Here is a 16,493-nt window from a genome sequence, read left to right as displayed (position 1 = left end):
TCCAAAGTCACAAACACGCCAGGTGTTCTCATCATTCCACTGGAGTTGCATCAATATCAATATTAAAAACATGAATTTGTTTTATTGCATACTTGCTTGTGTTTGTTTTTTTTTCCCCAGATAGAAAAATGTTTACATTATGACTGTTTTAATACATTTTCACATGGCCATGAATGCAACCAAGAGGGACACTGAGCCAATAACTTGAGTCTCACTCAACAAACGCTATCTGTTTCAAATGAAATCTCAGGTCACGTCCAAAAACGAGTCCGTTTGTATCCAAAAACAAGACAGTTCATGTTTTGGTTTGTCTTACAAGCCGACTGTTCGCTTAATGAAAGAGTACTCTGCAGGATTTTGTGTGCTTTCCGTGTCAGAACAAAAACATGTCTCAACAAAGACGCTGTAATCTCAGGTACGGGTTGCATTAGCTGGAGCGGTTGAGTTTGTTTCTGTTTGAGTGCGTTTTTCTGATTCTGTTTGAGTATCCCAACAAAGATAACAAAAGAGCCTTTGGGTTTAATTGAATTCCTTTGATGCAGGACAATTACATGTGAACAAGTACGGCTAGGAGGTTAGGTGGAAAAAGAGTTGTTTTGTAACACACTGACATTGTATGTTGCATCAAGTCATAATGTTGTTTATGGAATGCCAGCAATTTGATTCTTGCTGTCAGTAACGTTACCACACTAACACAGAGGGCAGCTTTAGATGGTGGTTTCATGTTAACCAAAAGATCGTCATTAATATGTTTGAACAAAAACCAAATACAACGGACACTATGTAATATGTCAATATGACCGTAAATCAGTCTTAAGATGTTTCCAGAACTTGTTTAAAAATCTTAAAAATCTAGTTTGTCCAAAAGTGTCTGTGGTGATACAGGCCTTGTTTAAGGCCTGTATCAGACTTAGCCAGACTTTGGTCTACACGGCAATATAATATTATTCTCAATACATTGCCTTTCTACATATACAAACAGGCAACCAGCTACGACTTTAAAGTATTGACCTTTTTCTCCTCTCGCCCTAAAAGCGCAAAGACTGGAAGACTCAGTAATTTAAATTGTGCAGACATAGCACGTGATGGGGAGAGTTTTATGTTTCCCATTGGTCCTCTCTCCAAGCCAAAATAACTCTGAGCATCTCAGTTTGCGCTGAGAGTTATCTGTGGTAACGGAGAATTACGATGTCTTTGATGGAATTGAGTCTCTAAGACCTATTTACCAGGGCCGGATCCTGCCGGGACAGGATCCAGGACCTCCCAGATTAGGACCGGCACCTATTTGATTGGATCCAGCACCTCCTTTGTCACTATCAAAATCTGTAAATAAATTTTGTGTAATGTTAATGTTATCTGTTCCGTCATTCTTTTATTTCCCATTGAAGTTACTCGTAAATTGCTTGTTTGCTTATTTTGGATGCATTTTAAATCTGACGAAACAAAAAGAGAGAGAGACATCAATCACTCAGGACATGCTGTGATGCCTCAAGTGTGTGGAGTTTTGTGCAGGTCACGTGAGCTAGTATTACTGTGATTTGAACCTCAGCAACAAGGAGGAAACTGGTAAAATGTCAAAAAGACAATCAAATTTGTTGAGTTTCTTCAAACCAGTAGGTCCCTAAACAGACCAAAGTCGTTTTGGTGGATCAACAGGGTGGCGATAATAGCAGCGTGTAGCAAAAGCATTGCTAGTAGCAGCGATGCTAGCGCAGTGGCACCTGCTAGCAGACATGACCAACTCGAGAAACGAGAGGAGGACGATGACGAGGAGAACTTGGAATCGGGGAGAGAGGATGGTGGGGATGAAGGGGACGTGAATACAGTTGGTGAGGAGACTCAGACCGGGGAGATTTGGATGGAAGCTCAATTCAAAACCAAGAAAGTTTTATTATCTCTGGCTTACAATGAACAACACAAGTCTGGGTCAGAAGTCGGGTCACTGGGTCCGGAAAAAACTGCTGGCATGAAATTCGCTAAAGAATGCGCAGTTGCTTCCTCTGTGACAGACATAAAACAACAGCAACAACAACAAAAGACCTTAAGGAAAAAGTTTTTTGAGCATGGGAAGAATAAGGCACATATAGCAGCATCAAATATTTTGGAAAAGGCAAAGTAGCACACATTCACAAATACAGTAATCAGTAACCAATCCGACCAAGTGCAAACAACTGCAAGGGTTTTCTTTACAACTCAGAAGGAAGCCGAGCGCCACAGGCCAGCTTATGGCTTTGAGCATGAAATAGACTGCCTGGGACTGAATGGTGTGGACAGAGGGGAGGATTCTCCACTCTAACATGGCGTGTTCCCACGTACAACAGCACATTTCACTCGAAATGAAAAAGATAAATAAATAGTTGATTGCGCTCCAAAAAACGGACTCGTACCGGATGAGGGATAAAGCAATGGGCTTAAATAAAAGGAGTGCATTAATTGTGTATTTGAGGCTTCAGCTGCCAGATATGGCAATGGCCAAGAATATATTTACTGATTTTGTTCAGCTAGATGACGTAAGTGCTGAAGGCATTGTCCGCAAACTGTTGGATTGTTTAGCGGGTGATAAATGAGGCCTTTCTCTCAAAAACGCTCGTCGGCCTCACGTGACGGTGTATCTGTCGTGCTTGGGCGCAAGAGTGGAGTGGCAGTCAGACTCCAGACCCTTTCCCCAAACATCATGGAATGGCACTGCTCTGCACGTTGGCTTGAGCTCACAGCTGGTGATGTGATGACAGAAACAGGGGCTGTTAATCATTTCAGAGTCCTCGTGGATAAACTGTATGCACTACACAGCACATCCAGTAAAAACAGAACGGAGCTGAGAGAATCTGCCGACAGTTTAGACATTCAGTTGCGTAAAACTGGTCGGGTCCGGACCACAGATGGGTAGCGTCGCGTTTCAGAACTGTCAAAGCTGTATGGAGAAGTTACCCTGCCCTCTATAAACATTTTACGCGAACAGCGGAGGATGCCTCACAAGACAGCACTACGCGTGAAAGCTACGACGGCCTGGCCAAGTGCCTGTCATCATATGCTTTTGTAAACAATTTAGCACTCATGCATGATGCACCACAAGAACTATCGGAGTTGTTCTCTCACCAGAGGACGTTTTTTGGTAGCAAGGCAGGGAATCTGGAGAAACATATGCTATCACAAGGAAAAGACCAAACAGGATACAACAAGTCAGTCGATCATTTAAAAGTGCTTTACTCACAGGATACGGGGACACTGTTTGGGGAAGATGAAGTGGAGACACTCTGCAGGCAGTATGGCATCGATGGCCCGCGGAATGTCAGTCGGGCACAAAGAGAATACCGGGACAACGATGGGGAATTCATCCCAGATGGACTGAAGGACCTCTTAGCTGTGGTCAACACTGTCCCCATCTCAAGTGCAGAGTGTGAAAGGGGCTTTTCCCAGATGAACTTAATCTGCACCACCCACAGGGCATCCCTTTCTCATGTCCGCCATCTCCTCACTACTCTTTCTTTGCCTTGTTGGACCACCACTGACCCAGTTCAACCCCATTCCATATGTCAGGTCATGGATTGCCAAAGGGCACAGAACTGCCCAAGCCCCTAGGAGTAAAGTACGAAGCAGGGAAAAGGAAGCTGAGGGCTCTACAGATGTTTTGTGGGCTGTTTTGGACAAATGAACAGAAAGGTAATCATGCATTTTTTATTACTATTCTCTGTGTTGTGTTGATGATTGATTGGGGGGGGGGGGGGTGATGATGAGTTTGATGATGATGATGATGATTAATGCATCAGGCCAAAGATTATTGTGAATGCTCTGATAATTAAATGTAAATAAATAATGCTTTGTTTGTGGTGACAGTTTTGTTTAGTTTTGTTTAGTTTTAACGGATAGCACGTGGGCATTATCCAATGTGCTCCAGGCACTGAGGCATTGCATTTTTGATGCATTCCATGACTTTTTCTCTTCCCTGACCTGCCGCAACAGCACCCTCTCTGTCTTCCGGGACCTCCTGATTAGCAAATTAAGCACTGCTATTTACTTAATGATATTCCATTTGCAGGGAGCTCATCTTGACTCTGCTCTGGAGTAAGCAAGCTGTCTAGAAAGTTAGGATTTATAATGTTAAGGTATTCTTTTTTTTTCTTTTTTTTGATAAGCCACAGAAATGAATAGGGATAGACTACACATACCACACAGTCAGACCACTTAACAAGGAATTTGGTGGTTAGTAGGATCACTATATCCGGTTTTAACACTGGGCTAGAGCAAAAACATGGTCCTGACCACCTTCAGGCCTGGATCTGAGGAAAACTGTTCTGGGATCAGCCTGTCTGCTGTAAACACTGAACAAATTCCTCTTTTAATGGCATTTATGACATTAATGAAAAACCAGCCCATGAGCTGTGGCATCTGACAGTCCCAGAACAGAAAGCAGACTGTCATAACCCAAACACACATGAGATTAACCCAACTGATGCACATGACTTCGCTGCCTAATTACAGAACATTCCTTGATATTCACAATAAATTGGGCATAATGAAAATGATATTTATGAGATGCAGGTTTAAAATGGAAATATGTAGTTAAACTCTTCCCTAAATTTGGACTACATAGAATAGAATTTTACCCCAGAAACAAGGGAACAAGACAGCCCGAATGAGTGAATAGCAGAAATGGGATGGGACTTGGTATTAAAAGCCTTTTGTTTATTCTGCGGTTGCATGACACAACACTGTTTAACATAACACAGTGTAAATAAGAATCTAACCCTCTTCTCATTGAAAAAGAAAAAAACCCCACACCCACTCACACACAAAATGCTTTTGTAGTTAGTCAAAAGGGAAATAATCATTCTTGCTCAGCAAGAGAAAGCTCAAATGCAATCCTTTCTCAACTATTGTCCCAAATGACAAATGCAACCACTCTGTGAATACTGCAATACTACTCTTCTGAATACGAGCAGATATAAACATTCTTCATTCAAAGAAGAGAAAAGAGTGTTAAAAAAACAGTCCATATTATTATTTCAACAATATCTTATTTCTCTCCTATAGCTGTTGTTGATAGCATGACTCAGTTAAGGGTTCAAATAAATAGACAGGTTGTTTCCAGCGATGCAGCCAGAGAAAACCACATGGAATAATTAAACACTGGTGTCCTTGAGCGCTTGGAGGCCCTGGTCTCTAGTCTTTTCGTCACAGCGTCGCGCGTTGACATGACTAACTGGTTCTGGTCGATGTGCTTGAGACAGAAGGAAAGATGCTTTGTCCACTCTGGTGATTTTATACAGACGACCCCTTTAAGACGCTAATGCGCTTCAGTGTTTCTTACCATGGCACGGAACGCTATCCATCCTACGCGTTCTCTTTCCCCCTTTCTCTCTTTCTCTCCTTCTTTCTCTCTCTCTCTCTCTCCCTCCCTCTTTCCCTCTTTCTCTCTCTCTCTCCCCTCCCTCTTTCCCTCTTTCTCTTTTTCTCTCTCTCTCCCCTCCCTCTTTCCCTCTTTCTCTTTTTCTCTCTCTCTCTTTCCCTCTTTCTCTTTTTCTCCCTCTCTCTCTCTTCCTCCTCTGACCTTAATAGATAACATTGTCAAGCATCTCTTAATGTCCTGTCAGACCACTATGTCATTTCTGTGCTCATTAGCTTCGCTAGTGTGAAGCGTTTTAACCGTTCTTACCACCCAAGAGAGAATTTTTTTACCCTCACTACCACTGTACAATTTTCCCTAGCAACAAATACATCACACAAAAAAAAACAATCAGAAAATGTCTATCCCGGTGGACTGAGAAACACCCTCTCCTGCCGTGGCTCAGAAATGCACTTTCACCACCTCCATCAGTGCCTAATTTGGAGAAGGGGGGGAGGGGGGGGTACAAATTGCCTAGAGGTCTCACTCTATCAACAGTTGAGTGCCTGTCTGTGGAGATGCTTCCCCGGTGGGACAAGAAAGGCGTCGGTGTATTTGGTTTTTCCAGAGAGTAACGCAGTTACCCATGTTTTTTTTAGATAATATGCGGTTTTGACAAATGACACCCAGATGACAGAGTCAGCTCTTTAACCTGATTTGCTGCTGGTGACCATCCATTTCTCTGTGGGGCTTCTTTTTTTTTTTTTTTTGCTGACACAGACGAACTGTTACTCCCATTGCAGAAGCTCTCACAAACTAAAATCATATATATATATATATATATATATAGAGAGAGAGAGAGAGAGAGAGAGAGAGAGAGAGAGAGAGAGAGAAAGAAATGAGACAAACAGTCATATCAACAAGCAAGACAATTACTATTCAAAACCACATTCATCCACACTATACAGGTGACAATACTTATAGTTCACTCCCCTCCGCACAGTATCCGAGTACACTCATCCCTTATGAAACACTGTGGGTATTTCTGGAAGTTAACTTAGTTTAACAGTTTCACACGATACATACATGACACTAAGTTTGGAAAAGTCCATGCACCCTGAGGTGAACTAGCTTGTTTTTCCCTCAAAACCGTATCGACATTTTTTCCTACTTCGTCTCCCTTCCCTGACAGACATTGTTCCTGAACCCGAAACCCCCTGAGGCGACTTCTCCTTTTCCTTTTTCTTGAGACAAGAGACGGTCGGTGGACTCCGCGAGTCAGCAGTCTCTCTCCCCTCTCGGCTGTCCATCTCTCTCCACCATTATCGCCACTACTTCCACAAATATCAACTGTCAGGCAGAGAGAGATCAACTCAATGACCTTAGAAATTAGTTTCAGATTGGATTTTCCAGGCATGTGCCCATGTTAATGTGCGGGATATTATTTTTAGATTAGACGAATCTGTGCGGCGTGTGGTTGCATGTGGAACTGGTGGGGTGGGGGGTTAGGTTGGATCCTCCATTTTGTGAGTTTGGCTTATCCAGGGAGCAAAATGAGGCAATAGTCTTCACTCCTCCTTTTCTCCCCATGAAGATGCACAGGAGGTTTTCAGACAAATGAATGATTAAATAAGCCCAGAAAGAGGACAAAGTGTTACAAGAATACACGATTTGCGTTTTCAATCTCATTTTCTTCCCATCTGACTAAGGTGTTTCTGAATATGAAATACAAATGGGTAGGTACAATGGAGAATATTCATGGTTACCACTGAAATATAGTGTCATTCACTAGACACACACTCCTTTACTGGCTTCACCTGTCTGTTCAGCTCTGCGGTTCTTCATTCGTCTCCATAGCACGGTTTCCTTCCATGTTGCTGTTTTCCATTCATCCTTAGATTTCTCCTTTGTTGTCTAGTTCTCCAGAACAAACAGTGTCCTGCTCTCCTCTTTACCCTACCATACCTTCCCTCTTATTCTTTCCTTCACCACCCCAACCATTCCATCTCGCTCCAATTTCTCCTCTTCTATCTTTTTTTTTTTGTGTGTGTGTTCTTCCCAAAGCAAACCCTCTTCTTCTTCTGCCTTTCTCCCTCTTTCTCCCGTACTATGTCGAGCGATCCGAATCTTCCGCTCCCCCCCCGTGACTCATTAGTGTGCCCAGTGGCTTCGTGCATACACGGCACTGAACCTACACAAATGCCGTGCCCGCAGGCGACGTCTGGGCACGGTGTCAGGTTGCCCGAGGGGCTGGAGCTGAGTAGCTATGGCAGGGGACACGGAACATGCCTCGGGTTAATTGAGATTAGTGATTCAGTTTCTCATGAAACTTTTAAAACTAATTACAACAAAGCTAAATTTGCTCTTCCCACCCCTCCCATCCCCCAATGCCAGGTGTAAATTTAAACACATATTAGCCGAAAAGCCCATTAATCAAATGAATATTAAAGTTAGGGTAGCGGTTACCGCGATGATGTTGAAAGCACCCGATAAGCAGCGTGTCAATTTTTAAATCAGCTTTGCATCAACTCTTGGAGTTAGCCATTCACCGCCAACCGCTTTTTCAATTTTAAGAAGTTTGGCGAATGTTAGCGAGAAAAAGCTGACATCTCATCATCACCAACGTTGACAGCTGACAGAAAATATTCAAGATAACAAGAGCAAAATACGAGTAAATTAAATTCCTATTCCACCCTCAAGGTATGAAGAGGAGCTTACTCATCATTAGACTGACTGATAGCCTTGCACTGAAGGTCATCCAAGTCCTGCTGTCTGCTTCTGCTGCTTACCCAGTCTCTTGTAGCAACAATATACAACTCATCAAGACCTGAACATTGATGCGACGTACTAGTTCTAGGCCTATTTATAAGCTGCTGCAAAAAACTGAGAGCAAATGGAAATCTTTTTTTCGGTTTAAAAAATTGCGCTTTTTTTTGTGTTTGCGAGCGAAAACAGCCCATGAGGATCGGCAGTAATATTACCCGTGGACAGCGTCGACATCTGACTTTCAACTCACGGGGAGGCATCAGCAAAATTAAACGACGAGTTTGCCTTGACCTCCGTCTTAATGATGGAAGTACGTTGAAGCAAGGAGGCAATCAGTTAGCACCCAGAGCCAAGATGAATGGCCCAATTTGAGCTGGCCCGGTACTGCTGGCGCCAGCCCCGTGACGTACCCGCAGCTGCTGCGGTGGTACTCCCTGCCCGTTTTTTGATGTCTCGCCAAGAGACGAAGAAAGGGCAGCAAAAGACCTTCATCGTTTAAAGTCAGCCTGTGTGCTATCCCTACAGACATGAAACTTAACAGAGATTGAGAGAGGGTGCGAGAGAGAGACCCAACTGGAGGATGGTCATTAAAAGGTTTGAAGAAGGTGCTGGGCCCTTCCTTTCTGTCCCTCTGACACTGTTTGTCTTGTACTAAGTGGAGTAGGAAGGCGACAACAGTAACTCTCTCTCTCTCTCTCTCGCTCTCTCTCTCTCTCTCTCTGTTCTATGTATATTGTGTTGAACAGCGTGATATGTGAGTCATTCCTTAGCAGAGCAAAGAAAGGAACCCTATGCTGTTGTCTTATGTTCAAGTGTAACCATTTGGTCGTACCCCCCCCCCCCTCATCGTTTTCTTCTTTTTCTTTGTCCTCTTCCTTCTCCTTCTCTTTGCCCTTGATGAGAGGAGAGAGAGAGAGAGAGAGATCAGGGACCTTTAGCAAGTGGTATGTGAACCCTGAAGATATGGGAGCAATATCTTACTCATTAGATTAGCTCCCTGAAAACTGGAAACAAAACGAAATAACATCCAGCAGATATTCCCACAGGGCAAACTACTGCCCCTCTTTTTTCTCTCTGCTCTGTGTGTGTGTGTGTGTGTGTGTGTGTGTGTGTGCGTGAGCTGTGCAGCTTACGCATTCATACACACGCCGCGCTCGACTGCCCTTTGAGGGGGTTTTTTTGTTTTGTTTTATTTTTTTTTTCGTTTTTGTCTTTTTGTTTTCCAGCAAACTGTTCTGGAACTTCTGTCAAAGCAGCCTCCAGGCACACAGTCATTTTTACCATCTCCACTCCATACAAATGCCTCTGTGGCTTAGACAGCTCCCCCTGCTCAAGACAGACCTTTCCTCTGCAGTGAAGACATTACCACTCTTTCTGACAGACCGCAGAACAGAGAGAGAGAAAGGAGGGAGAGCAAGAAAGAGATGAGGATAGAGAGAGAGAGAGAGAGAGAGAGAGAGAGAGAGAGAGAGAGAGAGAGAAAAGCTTATTAAGGTTGGAGGTAGGTTAAAGGGTAATACTCTTTGGAAAAAAAAAAAAAATCTGTCAACTCATTTTCTTCACTCCAGCCTTCAAAGAACCCTTCAGTTTATTTCATTATACTTCACATTTGAAAAAGAGAAAAAAAAAAAAGAAAAGGGAGAAAAGAAAAAAAGGGCTTTTCAGGGCTGTGTTTTTTCTTTTCTCTTTCGCTCATGTGATTTCTTTTGATGCAGGAGACTATTTCTAAAGACTGCCGACCCTGCACGGATTTATCGCCGTATATGTCTTGTTCTCGTCTTGTTACCTAGATCATTTTCTCCACCGATTTGGATCTGAGGTAATATGTGTTCAGAGTGAGAAGTGGATTCTTTTACATATCTCTTTTATGTATGCAAAAAAAAAAAAAAACCTTTAAAAAAACATTCCATTTTCATTTACGACTAAAGGTCGTAACACTCAATGAGAGAAATAATGCATGTGACCAAGAAACATTCTGTAGAGGGAGATTTAATGATACAATGGTCAAAATCGCAGCGACAGATTTTAGACCTGTGAAAGAACAAAGCCCCTTTGTCAGGGAACGGGTCTCATTAAGTGTAAATTTAAGACATATTTTTGGATTCCTCTCCCGAGCCTTGATCAATGCCAACGCTCTGCGCCTATAAATGACTGTAAATGTTCTAAAACCCGTCGCCCTGGGCTCAGTACAACAGAAAATCGACTGAATGAATCTATTCCAATGTAAATAACAGCTGTTTTGTATTAACCAGCGGGGATACAGAGACAAAGAGAAATGGATTCAGTTCCCTTAGTATCAGCAGGAGCTGCAGGTGACACATAATTACAATACCTGTCAGTTAACTATAATACATGTTCTCTTATCTTTATTTAACAATCTTCCCCCAAGATAACTGTCAAGCTAGCTGATTAGTCTAACCGGTGTGCCCTATTCAATATTTATCTACTTAATAGGCGAACACACACACACACACACACACACACACACACACACAGCTGTGTATACATATCAGTGTCTATTTTCTCTCAGATGTTTATATCTGTGACAAAAAATAGATAAATAAATAATGAGAACAAAGCAAAATAATTTCTGATTACTCTTATCCACTTATCATCAGACACTTGATTAGTTCCGGCACGTTCTCCGCAGAAGCTTAAGGCGAAAATAAAAAAAAAAGCGCTCTCCAGTTGTGTGACGAGGCCGGGCTTCAATAAACGCCAGATTACAGACTGTGTACTTGTTCTCTGAATCCTCTGCGTTGTTAGATTTTGGCAGTTTAAGTTCAGGAGAGTCTGTCTGGTGTTTGAAGAGAGGTTTCAGTCATGTCCTTAGAGCAGTAATGCTGGAGGATTCTCTTGATCACCCTGTCTTTTCTCTCTCTCTCTCTCTCTCTCTCTCTCTCTCTCTCTCTCTGATTTCTCAGCTCAGAGATTGTTCTACTTCGGCCTAACAGAGATCTGCTCCTGGGAAACGGACCACAGGCCCGTGAAGAAGCCAGGCAGCTGCCGTGTGAAATTGCCTTGGCCAGGATTATGCCCCGTTAATGACCACTGAGCAGTGGCTGATGTGTGCACTGGCCTGAGTTTTATCATTTCACATGTCATGTAAAATCAATGTCTTTGCCAAGATACATGAAAGTAACTAGAATTCCTAGGTATGGTTGTGTTTTTGAGCTACACAGAAAAGTAATTGAATATTTTGTAAGCAGTTGTGAATAAACATACACAACTATACTTGTCTACATACACACACACACACACATATGCATCTTTGACAAATATTGAATACAAGACAGACTATATAACAAGGCGGTTTTCCACTTTTCCCATTGCAGTATGTACCTACAACTACAAAGCAACCAAAAGAATCAGAAGATTGCTCTGTGTGTGTGTGTGTGCACGAGCGAGCGAGCACACACGTGTGTGCATAGAACAATGGAACACATAAGAGCTCATCTGTTTAACATTTGCGAATGTGCGGTAGATGTTTGTGCTAACGCCAGGAAAAAAAACTCCCTATGATGTCATCCAGCCGTGCCACTGGCTGTGAACTCAGATCCTGAATGTTGCTGATTAGAGCCTGTTTAAATATCTATTTAATTTGGCCCGCATGGAAAAAATAACCATTTAACATTCCAGATGTCGCTCTCACTCCGTTCTCCCTCGCTCTCCTCTTTGTTTTCATCCCCCCCATTTTACCCTCCTGATCTCTCTCTCTCTCTTTCTCTCTTCCTCTTTCTTTCTCACCCATCTTCCAATTAAAAACATCACCTTTTGCCTCTAGCTCTCAGTGACATGTTACACTAAAAAACAGAAAACTAGGACGGGAAAATTGGATGGAAAAAGACAGGGAGAAAAAACACACACAGAATCATCGGATTGATGGTGAAGGGCATTTTTTTTTAGTTTACTGTCTGCAAAATTTGCCTAAGGTTATCCTCGCTATAAAGCGCATTTACACGTCTCAACATGAAGCAGAGTGTGTTGTCTCGTGGCCTTGGACATAATAATGCCCTGCAGATAACAAAGCTGAGCTGTTTTTGGTTCTGAAACTCTGTGTTATTTGTGGTTTGTGATTTCGTTGCATTAAAACAGTGGCATTGAACGCAGCATTGTTTAAGGCGCGCAGGTTGGGGGGGCGGGGGTGTTAATTTAGCAGTGTTTACATACACACAAAACGAAGCAGACAGAGGTGTGAGCTGCAGCTGTAACACGAAAGCTACGTCACGAAGTCCGTTTTATAAACAGAACATCCAAAGGCTTCCAAAGTGTTTGGCGAGGGTTCCATTTAGCCTTTAGAAAACAACATGTTTGCACGTAGGCCTACAGCAATGAATGAAAGGGCGTCAAAAACAAAGTTACGGTTTTAAAAGGTAGGTAAAGTGGACTGAGAGAACAAGAACATCCACAGGTCATTGACCTGCAAAATGCATTTATTATCTGTGAACGTAAATATCAGTCACAACAAATCAATTTCCAGCTTCTGTCGGGCAAAACAGGTCGGTGGTACTGAAAATTTAGAAGACTGCACATTGCGAATTTCAGTGTTGAAATAAATAAATAAATGAGAGCTGGAAATTTGTCTTCATTCAGATTAACTTTCACGTACCTGGTGGGATTTGCGGAGGATTAATCCTTTTTTCGTGACCCTCACGAACATTTTAGGAATGTTCGTTTGTCAGAGTTCAGAAGTTCGATTTCTAGCGAACGGTAATAAGAAAAGTTAACACGGCTTCCACAAGACAACTGACCTTACTGTTACCCGACAGAATCGTCAAACTGTGAAAAAGCAGTGAGTGGCTAGAAGGCGGAGTGACTCACCACTGTTTGTTTAAATGAGCTTTTATCGTAATAATCGCTACAGATCAGAGACACGGGTAACAGGAGAAGACATAATTGACTCAAACGTCTGCTCGCTGATGGTAAGTGGAGTCTCAGCTCGGTGCCACACATCTGATAGGTCGACTTCACACTCGGGTTACATAGCACTTTACGAATATTGCATTTCATGAAGCGGGGACGGGTTTGTCTGTGTCGGCATTATTCTGTACGTCAAACACAACGTCGCTCCCTTGACAAGAAAAGTCGTCTGGTTTCATATATGGCCTAGAAAATGGCCAGACATTTACAGAAAAGCCCCGTGAACTACTTGACAGCAGGAGTCTGAGATTGTAACCGGAGAGATAAACATTAATGTTTCCAAAAAGCACTCGAGTTTCACGGAAGACTGATTGATAACTGACATCGCCTTGTTTTTTTTTTAGCGGACAGCCCGACAGCCCACGCTGTCCAGTTACACAAGTTACACTGAGGGATGGTGGGGGTGAGGGGTGAGGGGTGCGTGGGGGGGGGGGGGTGGGCGGGTCTCCGGAAGGCTCCTGAATTAAATTTTGCAATGTGTTGAAGGCACATTAAGTCAGAAGTGAACTCTCTCTTCTTAACTTGGACTAGATCCCTTTTTTTTTTAAGGAACCTTTGACCTACAGTAAATATGAAGCAAGTATGACCATTTTCATAACTGATTCTTTATAAAGAAGTCTGGGACATAATTACTTGAGCTACTGCTTTGGCAGTAATTATACAGTCCATTACACTCAGTCATGCTTTGCTATCAGCAGCAAGCCCACTCTTAAAAGCATCCTAATTGGATTATTCAACATCGAAACTGAGAGTCCCTTTTTTTTTTTTTTTTTTTTTTTTTAATTTTATCACTCCCTGGGTTGCTGTAACATAGCGTTTCAGTGCCAAAACCATTCAAAGGAGTTAGTCCACTTCAGATAAGGGAGCTATCACCAGCCTCCATTTGAAGCAATAAAGGCTGAGCTGACATCCTCGGTGAACCATTTGTGTTTTGTACTGTTAGAGTGTGTAGACTTGTGAAGTATTCTGTCATGAACACGAACTGGGTACTGGTTTATCTTTCCTCTTGTCATGTGAATTCTGAGGGATGTATTTAAAAAAAAAAAAAAAGTTAAAACATTAAACCAGCATTTGTCCAAGTAAATTTTCTGTGAGAGGGAGACCAGTGTCTGCTGAGTATTTAAATTTGGTTTAATTTGGTGAATATACGTATTGTAAAAACGAGGAGACTTTTCATGCCTCGGTGTTTGCTCCGATGCTGTGAGGAACGGTGAGGTCATTACTCTGTCAGACCTGCTCCACCGATCTACACTGTATTACGTGACGTCTGTGAGCGCATCGTTTCCAGAGCGCACCTGTGACGCCGTAGAAATGACCCGTGCTGAACTGAACACTGTTAGGCATGAAATTGAAGTTTAAAAAAGGCAGTCCCAGTGACACACGACAGTATTGCAGCATACATTTAGTTATTTCATTACTTTTGATTGCATTTGTCCTGTTACTTCATATCCAGTTGAATTTCTCTATTTCTCCCTCTCTCTCTCTCTCTCTCTCTCTCTCTCTCTATCTCTTCCTCTCTCTCTCACACACACACACGCATACACACACTCACACTGTTCCTCTCTCTCTCTTACACACACACACACACACACACACACACACACACACACACACACACACACACAATCCTGAATCTAAAATCCCATTGCTCATTTTCTCAGACTTCAAAAACATTAAATCCAGCAGCACATATTTGGACATGAAAGAGATATATTTGCTGTATTAGAGGCGTCAGTGTGTGTGTGTGTGTGTGTGTGTATGTGTGTGTGTGTGCGTGCATGACTGTGTGCATGTTTGAGAGTTTTAAAGTGGATCCCAGGGAACTGGGACACCAGGCAGCTCTCCATTAAAACACTGACTGTTTGAGTTGGATGGTGTTCATGGTTTGTGGTGAGCTTAAGCTGCCTTCTGCATTCCACCACAGGGCTGTTTCTGCAGTGAGTCAGTGCTGCCAACACCTCCAGTATCACAGAAGCTCATGGGAAAGAAAACGTGATCGCTATTCCTTTTTTTTGTCTGGGTTGTCCACTTTTCCTTTTTTGTTTTGTTTGTTTTTTTGTTTTTTTTTATTAACAGACCTTTTTTTTTTAATGGACCATCGCCACAGGAACAGCTTATGTGATTTTTGTGGCGACAGTGCTTGAAATAACCAGTCATTTTCTTGTGGAGAATCTTTCACACTTGTGTTTATCGTGTGCACATGGAGAAGAGTCTCCAGGGAGCCAGGCAGAGGCCCAAGTTTCCCCCCATCAGGGTGAAGGTAAGTGGGCATGGATGGGTGGAAGGTTCCCGTGCCCTGGGGGTCAGGCCCTGGGACTTAGCTCCAGGCACCCACTTATCCAGGGAGCCAGGCCCAGGCTACAATTTTTTCTACATTTTAACCCGCTGAAACACACTCGTGATTGGGATTAGGGATTGCAATTGTTTCCCATGAACGAGGAATTCCCAGTAAGCGCGAGTCATAAGAGAATCCAAGTTTTGTCTCTAAATATGCTGTGCAGCAGAAGTTTATTCAGAGTTTGAAGTTAAACTCTAAAGCCACTTAACTATGTTTGTGAGAAGGCTCATCTGTGGATCTATGGATATGTGCAGTTGTGTCTTAGTTATATATATTTTATTCATATACATATTTTATGCATTTACACAAAATGTGGAGTCAGAAACAGAAAACTGGAATCATAGAAATGATGCAGGTTTTAGATTTACAGATTGACAGAGAAATACGTGTTACGTCCTTAATAATGTCCTCAGCTGATGGAGGGTTAAAGGTCAAAGGCTGTAGGTCAACTCTCTAACCAAAGCTTGAATATCAAAATTTGCGCAATCTAATTTCATCCAAAATAACAACCTGTTCAAAAGGGCTGCCCCTTGAAAGTCGACGAGTCGATTCATCAGTCGAAGACCCATCAGTTGACTGACATTCTTCAGGTCAAGCCGAGGTTTAAGCAGTGTGCATTACGATAACAGGATGAAACAGATAGAAGCTTACAAAAATGCACAGGGATAACATTTCAATGAGGAACTACAAATAAGGGGAATCATAATATATTTTTATATTCTAGCAGGGCTTTCTTGCTAGAAAAAAAAAATCCATTTGTCAACATGCGCTGGTGGTGAACTGATGAGAGAAGCTGAAACCTGAGGTGGGGTGGTTGGTAGACTAGGCCAGCTGTAAACATGTCTCAGAAGACGTTTAAAGTACGGCAGCATTTCGAACTTTTGAAGGACAACCCTAACAAAATGAAATGCAAACTCTATAAGCAGGAATTCGCTTTTCATTCAACAACATCGAACATGGCAAACCACTTCAAACAGGTAAGTTGCGTAGCTAGGCGGCCATTCTGCAATTATCTGGGCAGATTTACTATATATAATGCAGGCAAAAAGTCTATAAAAAATTAGGCCACAAGAGCTTGATTTAAACAGAAATGCATGTGCGCTGCCTGTCTCATTATTTCGACAAATCCATATGGTAGCCCAACAT

The sequence above is a fragment of the Chanos chanos genome, chromosome 9 (genome assembly GCF_902362185.1).
Source record: "Chanos chanos chromosome 9, fChaCha1.1, whole genome shotgun sequence".
NCBI classification, from domain to species: Eukaryota; Metazoa; Chordata; class Actinopteri; order Gonorynchiformes; family Chanidae; genus Chanos; species Chanos chanos.
Note: the sequence above shows the minus strand (reverse complement) of the source record.